We start from the raw sequence: 10912 nt of genomic DNA on the forward strand, positions 1-10912 counted from the left end.
TCCAGCTAAAGACCCCATGCAAAAGACAGCTCCTCTTTTATAAATTTTGGTGATGACAGAACAAGATTGATGATATCAAGCCTTGAAGTCAACAGAACCGATTACATAGCTGAGGTATAGGGGAACAACATGGTTGTTTGGAAGTTGAGAATGAGGCTTAAGAACAGTCCTCTCTGTGACTCAGAAGTGGTTATTAGTTGAATCCCCTTGCAAGTTTCAAGATAATGACTTAGTCTTCTTTGGACAGCTAACCAGATATTCTAGAAGGACTGTTTGGTGATGTAAAGATTTTCAGCCCACTTCCCTTATGATAAGCCATATTCACTCAAGGTTAGCAGAATTCCTTGAGAAAAGAATAAAACAGTGGTTAGCAAGAGAACTGGATTTCAAAACTCAAACCATTACAGGTCCCCTTAGTTCTGAACTAAATTCTGAGACTTAAAACCATAACTAAGCCGTCAGTTATATGATGTAATCAATTAATTGTAAATAGGATCAATAAGAAAATGATACAGGACCTATTTTAATCTTTTCAGTATTGTATGCATACAGCAATATCACATGCATTATGCATAGATTAAACATGTAGGGACTAAACATCACAGGGACTAAAAAGTGTCCCATTCATCACTTGTAAGCAAATGTAAAGAAATGTCTATAGTTTTAGTTGATGTAAGGAATTTCATTAATCAACATGAGAGGATTTTTGAGCCTTGAAGTACAATTTATGAAATGAATTGACACTACATGAAGAACCTCTAGTGACTGACTGACCAATATACTCCATGAACTATTAAAGTATATGGGTAAACATTGCTAGAATGACTTGTTTAAAAGCATTGAAATTCTTTTTTTAAAAGTACAGAAGTTGTAGTTGCTCCTCTCAGGTGTCCTCTCACTCTGGTTTCTGGGCTTCCTGTGCTGAACAGCACTTCTTCCCTAGTAATGTTGACTCCACTGGCACCATAAGAGAAATGTTTAGAAAAGATTTTCAATATGGTCTTCATGGTCGACAGCTTGGAAAGTGACGATTCAGCTTATCGAACCTTAATGAAAAGACCTGTGTTGGATGTCATGCTTACTAAACTCCAATTCTGGTCACCAATTCAGTATGCAAAATGTGTGTTCATGGTGTAGATACTCTGTTACTGAAAAATATTGATGAGATTTAAATTTTTTTATTTTGCACTTACTAGTATTTTATTTTTTCCAAGTCCATGTAAAGATAGTTTTCAACATTCATTTTTATAAGATTTTGATTTCCAAATTTTTCTCCCTCCTTCCCTTCCTTTCCACCTCTCTAAGATGTCAGGGAATCTGATATATATTATACATCTATAATCATGGTAAATATATTTCCACATTATTCATATTGTGAAAGAAGAATCAGAACAAAAGGGAAAAACCAGGAGAAAGGAAAAAAAACAAAAAATTTGAAAATAATCTTTGATCTGCATTCAGACTCTATAGCTCTTTCTCTGGAGATAGATAGCATATTTCTTTATGAATCCTTTGGGTATATCTTGGATCACCATATTACTGAGAATAGTTGATCATTGCACAATGTTGCTGTTACTTCGTACAACTTTCTTCTGGTTCTACTCACTTCACTTTGCATCAGCACAAGTGAGCCTTTCAAGGTTTTCTTAAATCTTCCAGCTTATCATTTTTATATCACAATAACATTCAATTACAATCATACATACATAGCTTGTTCATCCATTTCCCCAATTGATGGGCATCTCCTCAATTTCTAGTTCTTGGCCAACACAAAAGTATGCTCTTTGATCCAGGAATACCACTCCTAGATCCATATCCAAAAGAGATTAAAAATGGGAAAAAGACTTATTTGTGGAATTTAACTATATTCTACGTAATGTATGGAATTTTAATTTTTTTCAAAAGATTATGAAGCAGTGACAGAAAAATTAAAACACAAGTCCTGTGGCAGGGAAAGACAAACATACAGAATTGACACAGTTCAGATTCTATGCACTATACAAAATTTAACAAACCTAATGGCTGAAAAGAAAATATTTAGGTTATTGGAAAGGTCATAATGGAACTCATAACTGCCCCATCCTTTCTTTCTCATCTTCACCCCCTGTCCCTCATGGAATAAGAGCACTGACCTACCTCATTTCCTGCTCAGTAGAAAAGAAAGAGAAAGTAGATAAATGCAGGGAAAAGATGCTTTACTTTTTGAAGACATAGTGATGGCAGACATGGAGCTCTGAGTAAGGAGAGTGATGCCTCCACTTGTCAAACTCATGCCCCTCAAGGAGAATTGTGTCACCGTCCCCACCACATACAAGGAACCTATATTAGAAATAGTGCATATGATGCCTAGAGATACAATGGGAGCTTTCTTCACATCTCCTGTCCTTTCTGTGCGTCATGTTCTCTAGCTGAAAGAGGGATATCAGAGAACATGACTGACCTTCAAGGTAAATAATAGGTGTATTCCAATTCTAAAAATAAACAAGGGCCTAGAAGGAAACATAGGAGCCAAGGGACAGGGACAGAGATACTGAGAAAAAAGTAACCCACAAGCAGATTCAATTCAAAATCAAGGATGAGAGAGAGTTATGGTACTTCCTTGATCAAAAATGGGAGGGGACTGACTCAGAAAATATCAGGAACAGAGAAAAACCATTCTCTTAGTACTGACAGCAATTGGAGTGATGGGGAAGGACAGATACTGTCTTCCTCATCATCAAAGTTGCATATTATTAGTGTCATAAAATGTTCCCCAGGTTTTTGGAACCAGTTATAGAGGATCCTCCTCTTTGCAGCTCAGAGAGAGGACTAACCCAAGGAGGTCACTGCTATTCTTCCTTCTATTGAAGCAAGGGGGCCATCTCCAATCACCATAATGTAAAGCTTGCCACTGGACTTGGATGGCTCTGGAGGAGAAAGTGAGTCTGGTGACTCTGAACAGCGCTCCATCACTTTAATCCAATTCACTTGCAAGTCATGGCATGGCATTCCTGATGCCATGGTCCTCTTTGAGAATGAAGGACAAATAACAAAAATGAAGGGAGGAAGACATGCAAACTTCCTTCTCCCTTAGTATGAAAACCAGCACGAATTCTCTAGCTCTAGGAGGGGAACTTCAGTCTTGTGTGTCTTCTCCTTAGCCCTGGGGATTGACCCTGTAGAGCCACCACTGGGATATGAGTTGAATTGGATGTCTTAAAAATTTATTCATATTCAATTCACAGAACAAACTAAGCATTTCCATAACATAGTATAATAAGAAAAAGATGATTGCACACAAAATTGTGAATCTACTATATATAACTTTCCATTCCCTCCAAATATAGAACACATTATCATGTAAATCATCTTAAATTATCATGTAAATGTTGTCATGTTAAAAGAAATCTCCAGGGATCATCTTGAAGTCATCCTTGCTTTCTGTGAATATTTAAAAGAGCATTTATCTCTTCCAAAGATTATTTCTGTTCCTTTAAAGTTTGTGTTGTGCACTAATGCTCACATGTTTGCTATAAGCCATGAGATAATAGCATTAAATGGCTGGTTGAGTTCTACAACTGAAACAGACCTCTGGGGGCAACTAGTCTAACCCCTCATGATGAGAAAACTGAAACTAAGGGAATTTAAAAGACTCCCTAGGTCACAGTAGTAATAAGTGTCAGGGTAGAATTTAAAACCAATTCATCTGACACCAGACCACTGGGTCAATTGGTCCAGACTATGGCACAACATTAAGATACACTTATGGTTAACCCAAAAAAGTATTGGTCTGAATTTATTTAATTTGCTCAAAGGAAGTTGAGGAGAAGGTTATGATAAATTACAAAGTGAATGTAATAGAAGTTACCTTTCTAAACACCATGGTAATAGAAGTGTAGGGGGTCAGTTTTTTAGTGGGGGTGGCTTGAAATGAAACAGAATCTTTTTAATCCCTCAAATCATAGAAAGAAAATTAAAGCACAGAAATCTGGACCATCATGAATTTGCTTGGCTAAAAATTACTTAGTTTAGTGGTGTTAGGGAGAGGAAGCTTGGTAAGTAGAGATCTGCCATAGCTTTCTTTAATGGCAAATCTCCTGCCTGATATTTTATTTTCCTCTATATATACCAGGGGCCCATACATGTCAGAGAGAAACTCTGGAAAGTCAGATCCAGTGGCCTGCCTGAAGGCGAAAAATGGAAAAAAAATGTGGTGGGGTTCTTCTAAGACAGAGTATTCAGCTTTCCTGTTATAGTTAAACCAAACTATGACTGATAACCATTGTAATATCTGCACAACTATTGCTGCCTTTCTTGTCTGTAACTACAGTAGAACAACTACGAATTTCTTAGCTGGTCTTAATTATGTGGAATTGAGCTCATTATTTTATAGCTGTGCCTTTAGAAGTTTGGTGTTACCATAACAGGGTACAGATAGGCTTGAGATTTTTATCAGGACAATGCAAAATTTTCTTTCCCTAGGGAAATTCTACATTTGCTCAATTTCATATATTCATATCTTGTAAAAATGCTCCTAGAGTGTTCCAACTGTCCCTAAATCAACCTTGTAATTCCTTCTGTTGTTTCACTTTTACTATCTCATGGCAGTGTGCCCAAATGTCCTGTTTCTTCTCTCCTCACTGTTAGGGAGAATGATGTCATTCAAATTCTTATTTATTCCAATTTAGCCCTCCACTTTGAATGACAAAATTTGTAAAAAAAAAAAATTCACACTCTGCTCCCTCTTGAAATGATTTGTTCCACACCATGACTTAATTACCCTTACTTTCATGATATCATTTACCCTCTCCTGTGATAAAACTTGTCAGCGGTTTCTTTTAGCATTTCATTTTTGATATCACATGAGAATTTTGCTCCTTTTCCTCCTGCTCATGATACCATCAGGTGGTTTTTGACCCCTCAGTACTTTACTCTCCAAGGTTTATACGGGAATTTCAGGAAAAAAATTCCCACTTAGGCCTTGCCAAAACCTGTGTAACCTTTCTCTTTATTTTAAGTTCATCACTTCTCTGGCTGAGGTGAGAAGTATGTTTCATCTTCAGTTTTCTGGCTTCTTGTTGTATATACCTGAATTCTTTTTTTCCCCTTTTCTTAATTTATTTTTATTTTTAGTTTACAACAGACGGTTCTACATAATTTTGGGTTCCAGATTTTCTCCCTTCCCTCCCCCCAAGACGGCATGGAATCTCATATAACTACTACGAATGACTTCGCATTGAATTAATTTATACACTAGTCAAGTTGCGGAGAAGAATTATGACCAATGGAATGAATGATGAGAAAGAAGAAACAGAACCAAAAAAAAAACAACACAAAAACAAAAACAAAAGAGAAGAGAAAAAGGCACGCATGAGGTGTGCCTCAATCTGCATTCAAACTTCATAGATCTTTCTCTGGATGTAGATAGCATTCTCCACCGTCAGTCCTTTGGAGTTGTGCCTGCACCTTGTGTTACTGAGAGGAGCGAAGTCTGTCAGGGTGGGTCCTCACGGAATCCATATATCTGTGGTTGTGTACAGTGTTCTCCTGGCTCTGCTCCACTCACTCAGCATTATGTCGTGTAGGTTTTCCCCGGTTGTTATGAAGTCCGTATCATCCCCATTTCTTATGGCACAATATTATTCCATTACCTTCATATACCACAGCTTGTTCAGCCATTCCCCAATTGATGGGCATCCCTTTGATTTCCAATTCTTGGCTACCACAAAAAGAGCCGCTATAAATGTTCTTGTACATATGGGTCCTTTTCCCGGTTGTGTGAATTCTTTGGGATACAACCCTAGAAGTGGTATTGCTGGGTCAAAGGGTATGAACATTTTTATAGCCCTTTGGGCATAGTTCCAAATTGCTCTCCAAAATGGCTGGATCAGCTCACAACTCCACCAGCAATGTAACAATGTTCCAATTTTCCCACATCCTTTCCAGCATTTATCATTTTCCTGTTTTGTTATTTTAGCCAATCTGACAGGAGAGATGTGGTATCTAAGAGTTGTTTTGTTTTGCATTTCTAAATCAGTAGTGATTTAGAGCAATTTTTTCATATGTCTATAGATACCTTTAATTTCTTCCTCTGAAAACTGCCTGTTCATATCCTTTGACCATTTCTCAATTGGGGAATGGCTTGTATTCCTATATATTTGGCTCAGTTCCCTGTATATTTTAGAAATGAGGCCTTTATCAGAGACACTAGTTGTAAAGACTTTCTCCTAATTTTCTGCTTCCCTCCTAATTTTTGTTGCATTGGCTTTTTTTGTACAAAAACATTTCAATTTAACATAATCAAAATTATCCATTTTGCATTTTGTAATGCTCTCTATCTCTTTTTGGGTCATGAATTCTTTTCTTTTCCATAAATCTGATAAGTAAACTATTCCTTGCTCTCACAAATTACTTATAGTATCAGCCTTTACTCCTAAATCATGAACACATTTTGATTTTATTTTGTTATATGGTGTAAGATATTGGTCTATGCCCAGTTTCTGTCCTACCATTTTCCAATTTTCCCAACAGTTTTTGTTCAATAGTGAATTATTAGCCCAGAAGCTGACCTCTTTGGGTTTATCATAGAGTAGATTTCTATAGTTGTTGATTTCTCCATCTTGTGTTCCTATCCAATTCCACTGATCCACACCTCTGTTTCTTAGCCAGTACCAGGTAGTTTTGATGACTGCTGCTTTGTAGTACACTTTAATATCTGGTATGGCTAGGCCACCTACTCTAGCATGTCTTTTCATTAATACCCTAGACATCCTAGACGTCTTGTTTTTCCAGAGGAATTTTGTTATTATTTTGTCCAGCTCAGTAAAATAAGTTTTTGGTAGTTCGATTGGTATGGCACTGAATAGATATATTAATTTAGGTAAAATGGTCATTTTTATTATATTAGTTAGGCCTAACCATGAGCAACTGATATTTTTCCATTTATTCAGATCTGACTTTATTCGTGTGAAAAGTGTTTCATAGTTATGTTCATATAGGCCATGGGTTTGTCTTGGCAAAGAGACTCCCAAATATTTTATAGTGTTTACAATAACTTTGAATGGAATTTCTCTTTCTATCTCTTGTTGTTGGGCTTTGTCAGTAATGTATAGGAATGCAGAAGATTTATGTGGTTTATTTTATATCCTGCAACTTTGCTAAAGTTGTTTATTATTTCAAGTAGTTTTTTACTTGATTCTCTAGGATTCTCTAGATAAATCATCATATCATATGCAAAAAGTGATAATTTAGTTTCTTCTTTTCCTAATCAAATTCCCTCAATTTCTTTTTCTTCTCTTATTGCTACAGCCAACGTTTCTACTGCCAAATTGAATAGTAGGGTTGATAATGGACATCCTTGTTTCACCCCTGATCTTATTGGGAATGCTTCTAGCTTATCTCCATTACAGATAATGCTTGTTGATGGTTTTAGATAGATGCTATTTATAATTTTAAGGAAGGTTCCATGTATTCCTATGCTTTCTAGTGTTTTTAATAAGAATGGGTGTTGTATTTTGTCAAAGGCTTTTTCCGCGTCTATTGAAATGATCCTATGGTTTCTGCTAGTTTTGTTGTTGATATGGTCAATTATGCTAATAGTTTTCCTAATATTGAACCAGCCTTGCATTCCTGGAATAAATCCTACCTGGTCATAGTGGATTACTCTCGTGATGAGTTGCTGCAGTCTTTTTGCTAATATTTTATTTCAAATTTTGGCATCGATATTCATTAGGGATATTGGTCTATAATTTTCTTTCTCTGTTTTGACTTTACCTGATTTGGGTATTAGTACCATATTTGTGTCATAAAAAGAATTTAGTAGGATTCCTTCTTCACCTATTTCCCCAAATAGTCTACAAAGTATTGGAATTTGTTGTTTAAATGTTTGATAGAATTCACATGTAAAACCATCTGGCCCTGGAGATTTTTTCCTAGGGAGTTCATTGATGGCATGCTCAATTTCTTTTTCTGAGATGGGGTTATTTAGAAATTTAATTTCCTTTTCTGTTAACCTGGGCAATTTATGTTTTTGTAGATGTTCATCCATATCTCTAAGCTTGTCAAATTTATGGGCATACAATTGGACAAAATAATTCCTAATTATTGTTTCGATTTCCTCTTCATTAGAGGTGAACTCACCCTTTTCATTTTTGATACTGATAATTTGATTTTCTTCTTTCTTTTTTTAATTAAATTGACCAAAGGTTATCAATTTTATTTGTTTTTTCATAAAACCAGTTCTTTGTTTTATTTATTAATTCGGTAGTTTTCTTGGTTTCAATTTTATTAATCTCTCTTTGAATCTCAGAATTTCTAATTTGGTATTTAACTGGGGATTTTCAATTTGCTCTTTTTCTGGCTTTTTCAGCTGTATGCCCAGATCATTGATCTCCCTTTTCCCTATTTTATTCATGTAAGCATTTAGGGATATAAAACTTCCCCTTAGAACTGCTTTTGCTGCATCCCATAAGTTTTCGTATGTTGTTTCATTATTGTCATTCTCTTCAATGTACTTATTAATTGTTTCTCTGATTTGTTCTTTGGCCCACTCATTCTTTAGAATTACATTATTTAGTTTCCAATTACTTTTTAGCTTATTTTTCCATAGTTCTTTATTAAAAATGATTCTTATTGCATCATGATCTGAAAAGGATGCTTCGACTACTTCTGCCTTTCTGCACTGGATTGTCAGGTTCTCATGCCATAGGAAATGGTCAATTTTTGAGTATGTGCCATGTACTTTTGAGAAGAAAGTATATTCCTTTTTATCCCCACTCAGTTTTCTCCGGAGGTCTATCATATGTGCCTTTTCTAAAATTCTGTTTACCTCCTTAACTTTTTTCTTATTTATTTTGAGGTTAGATTTATCAAGTTCAGAAAGGGGGAGGTTGAGGTCTCTCAATATTATAGTTTTGCTGTCTATTTCTTCCCGTAACTCCCTTAACCTCTCCTCTAAGAATTTGTATGCCTTACCACTTGGTGCATATATGTTAAACAATGATATTGCTTCATTGTTTATGGTGCCTTTTAGCAAGATATATTGTCCTTCCTTATCTCTTTTAATTTAATCTATCTTTACTTTTGCTTTATCTGTGATTAGGATTGCTACAACTCCTTTTTTTATTTTAGATGAGGCACGATATATTTTACTCCAGCCTTTTACCTTTACCTTGTGTGTATCCCCCTGTTTCAAATGCATTTCTTGTAAACAGCATATTGTAGGATTATGGTTTTTAATTCATTCTGCTATCTGCTTCTGTTTTGTGAGAGTGTTCATCCCATTCACTTTCAGAGTTATGATTTCTATTTGTGTCTTTTTCTCCATCCTATTTCCCCCTTTTTATGCTTTTATTTCTCCCTTTCCCCTTCTCCTCCTCAACAAAGTTTTGCTTTAGACCACTGCCTTCCTCAGTTTAGCCTCCCTCTTTATTCCCCTCCCTTATCTTACTGTTTCCCACTTGCTACTCTCCCCTCCCTTGTGACCCCCCTCTTTTTACCCCCTTCCCCTCCTACTTCCCGTAGGTCAAGTTAGATTTCTAAACTTATCAGGGTATGTTATTCCCTTCTTGAACCAGATAAGATGACAGTGATGCTCAAATACTGCTCTTCTCCCTCCCTTCTTTCCCTCTACTATAATATGTTTTTGTGCCTCTTCATTTGGTGTAATTTACCTTTTTCTACTACCTCCTTACCTCTTTTCTCATAGCCCTCCCTTTACATCTCTTACTTATGTTTTTTATCTTTACATCAGTTAATTTATACAGGCATTCACAATCTATGTGTATCCCTTTCAATTGTCATAATAGCTGTACCATTCTCAAGACTAACATATATTTGTACATATATAAAACATACACATGATGATATAATCCCACATAAAGATACAGACAACTTCCCCTTATTGGTTAATAAGTTTTGTGGAGGTTTTCCCCCCTGTTTACCTTTTTATGTTCTTTCTTGAGTTTTGTATTTAGAGATCAAATTTTCCATTGAGTTCTGGCCTTTTCATCAGGAAGGTCTGATATACCTGAATTCTAAAGTCATTCAAAATTATTTTTCTCTACACTGGTGTCGGCATTGTGTAAATTCTCCTAGTGCTACTCACTTCTCTCTGCTACAGTTTATAGACCTTTCTCTGAAAATTTTCATTTCATCATTTCTTATACAATAATAATTTTCAATTATATTAATATACAATGATTTATATAAGACAATGATTCCTTAGTTCCCCATATAAATGTTAACTAATATAATAATTTTTCTAATTACCAATATTATTTTAAGTGTATTCCTCATACACATAATTTTATCTTTTTGCAAAATATTCGATTATGGCTATGTACCACAGCTTGATAAACATTTGTCCAATTAATGGATATTTACTTTGTTTCCAATTTTTTGCAGTTGTTTCATTTTTATTTATTTAATATTTTAGTTTTCTTTATTTATTTCCACAAGATTTTGAGGTACAAATATTCTCCCCCTTTCTACCCTCACTCTTACAAGACAGCATATACTATGATGCCTCATTCCCCAGTCAGTCCTCCATTCTGTCACCCCACTTCCCCCCATCCCCTTTCCTCTTACTTTCTTATAGGGCAGGATAGAGTTCTATGCCCCATTCCCTATATATCCTCTTCCCAGCTACATGCAAAAACAACCTCTTTTTTGAGCATCTGCTTTTAAAACTTTGCATTCCAAATTCCCTCCCCTCTTCCCTTCCTACCCATGCACCCTAGTAAGGCAAGCAATTCAACATAGGTCACACATGTATCATTATGTAAAACGCTTCCACAATACTCCTGTTGTGCAAGACTACCTATATTTCCTTCCATCCTAGCCTGTCCACCTTTATTCAGTTTTCTCCCTTGACTCTGTCTCTTTTCAATAGTATTTGCTTTTGATTACCTCCTCACCCATCTGCCCTCCCTTC

This window comes from Trichosurus vulpecula, chromosome 3 (assembly GCF_011100635.1).
Source record: "Trichosurus vulpecula isolate mTriVul1 chromosome 3, mTriVul1.pri, whole genome shotgun sequence".
Classification (NCBI taxonomy): domain Eukaryota; kingdom Metazoa; phylum Chordata; class Mammalia; order Diprotodontia; family Phalangeridae; genus Trichosurus; species Trichosurus vulpecula.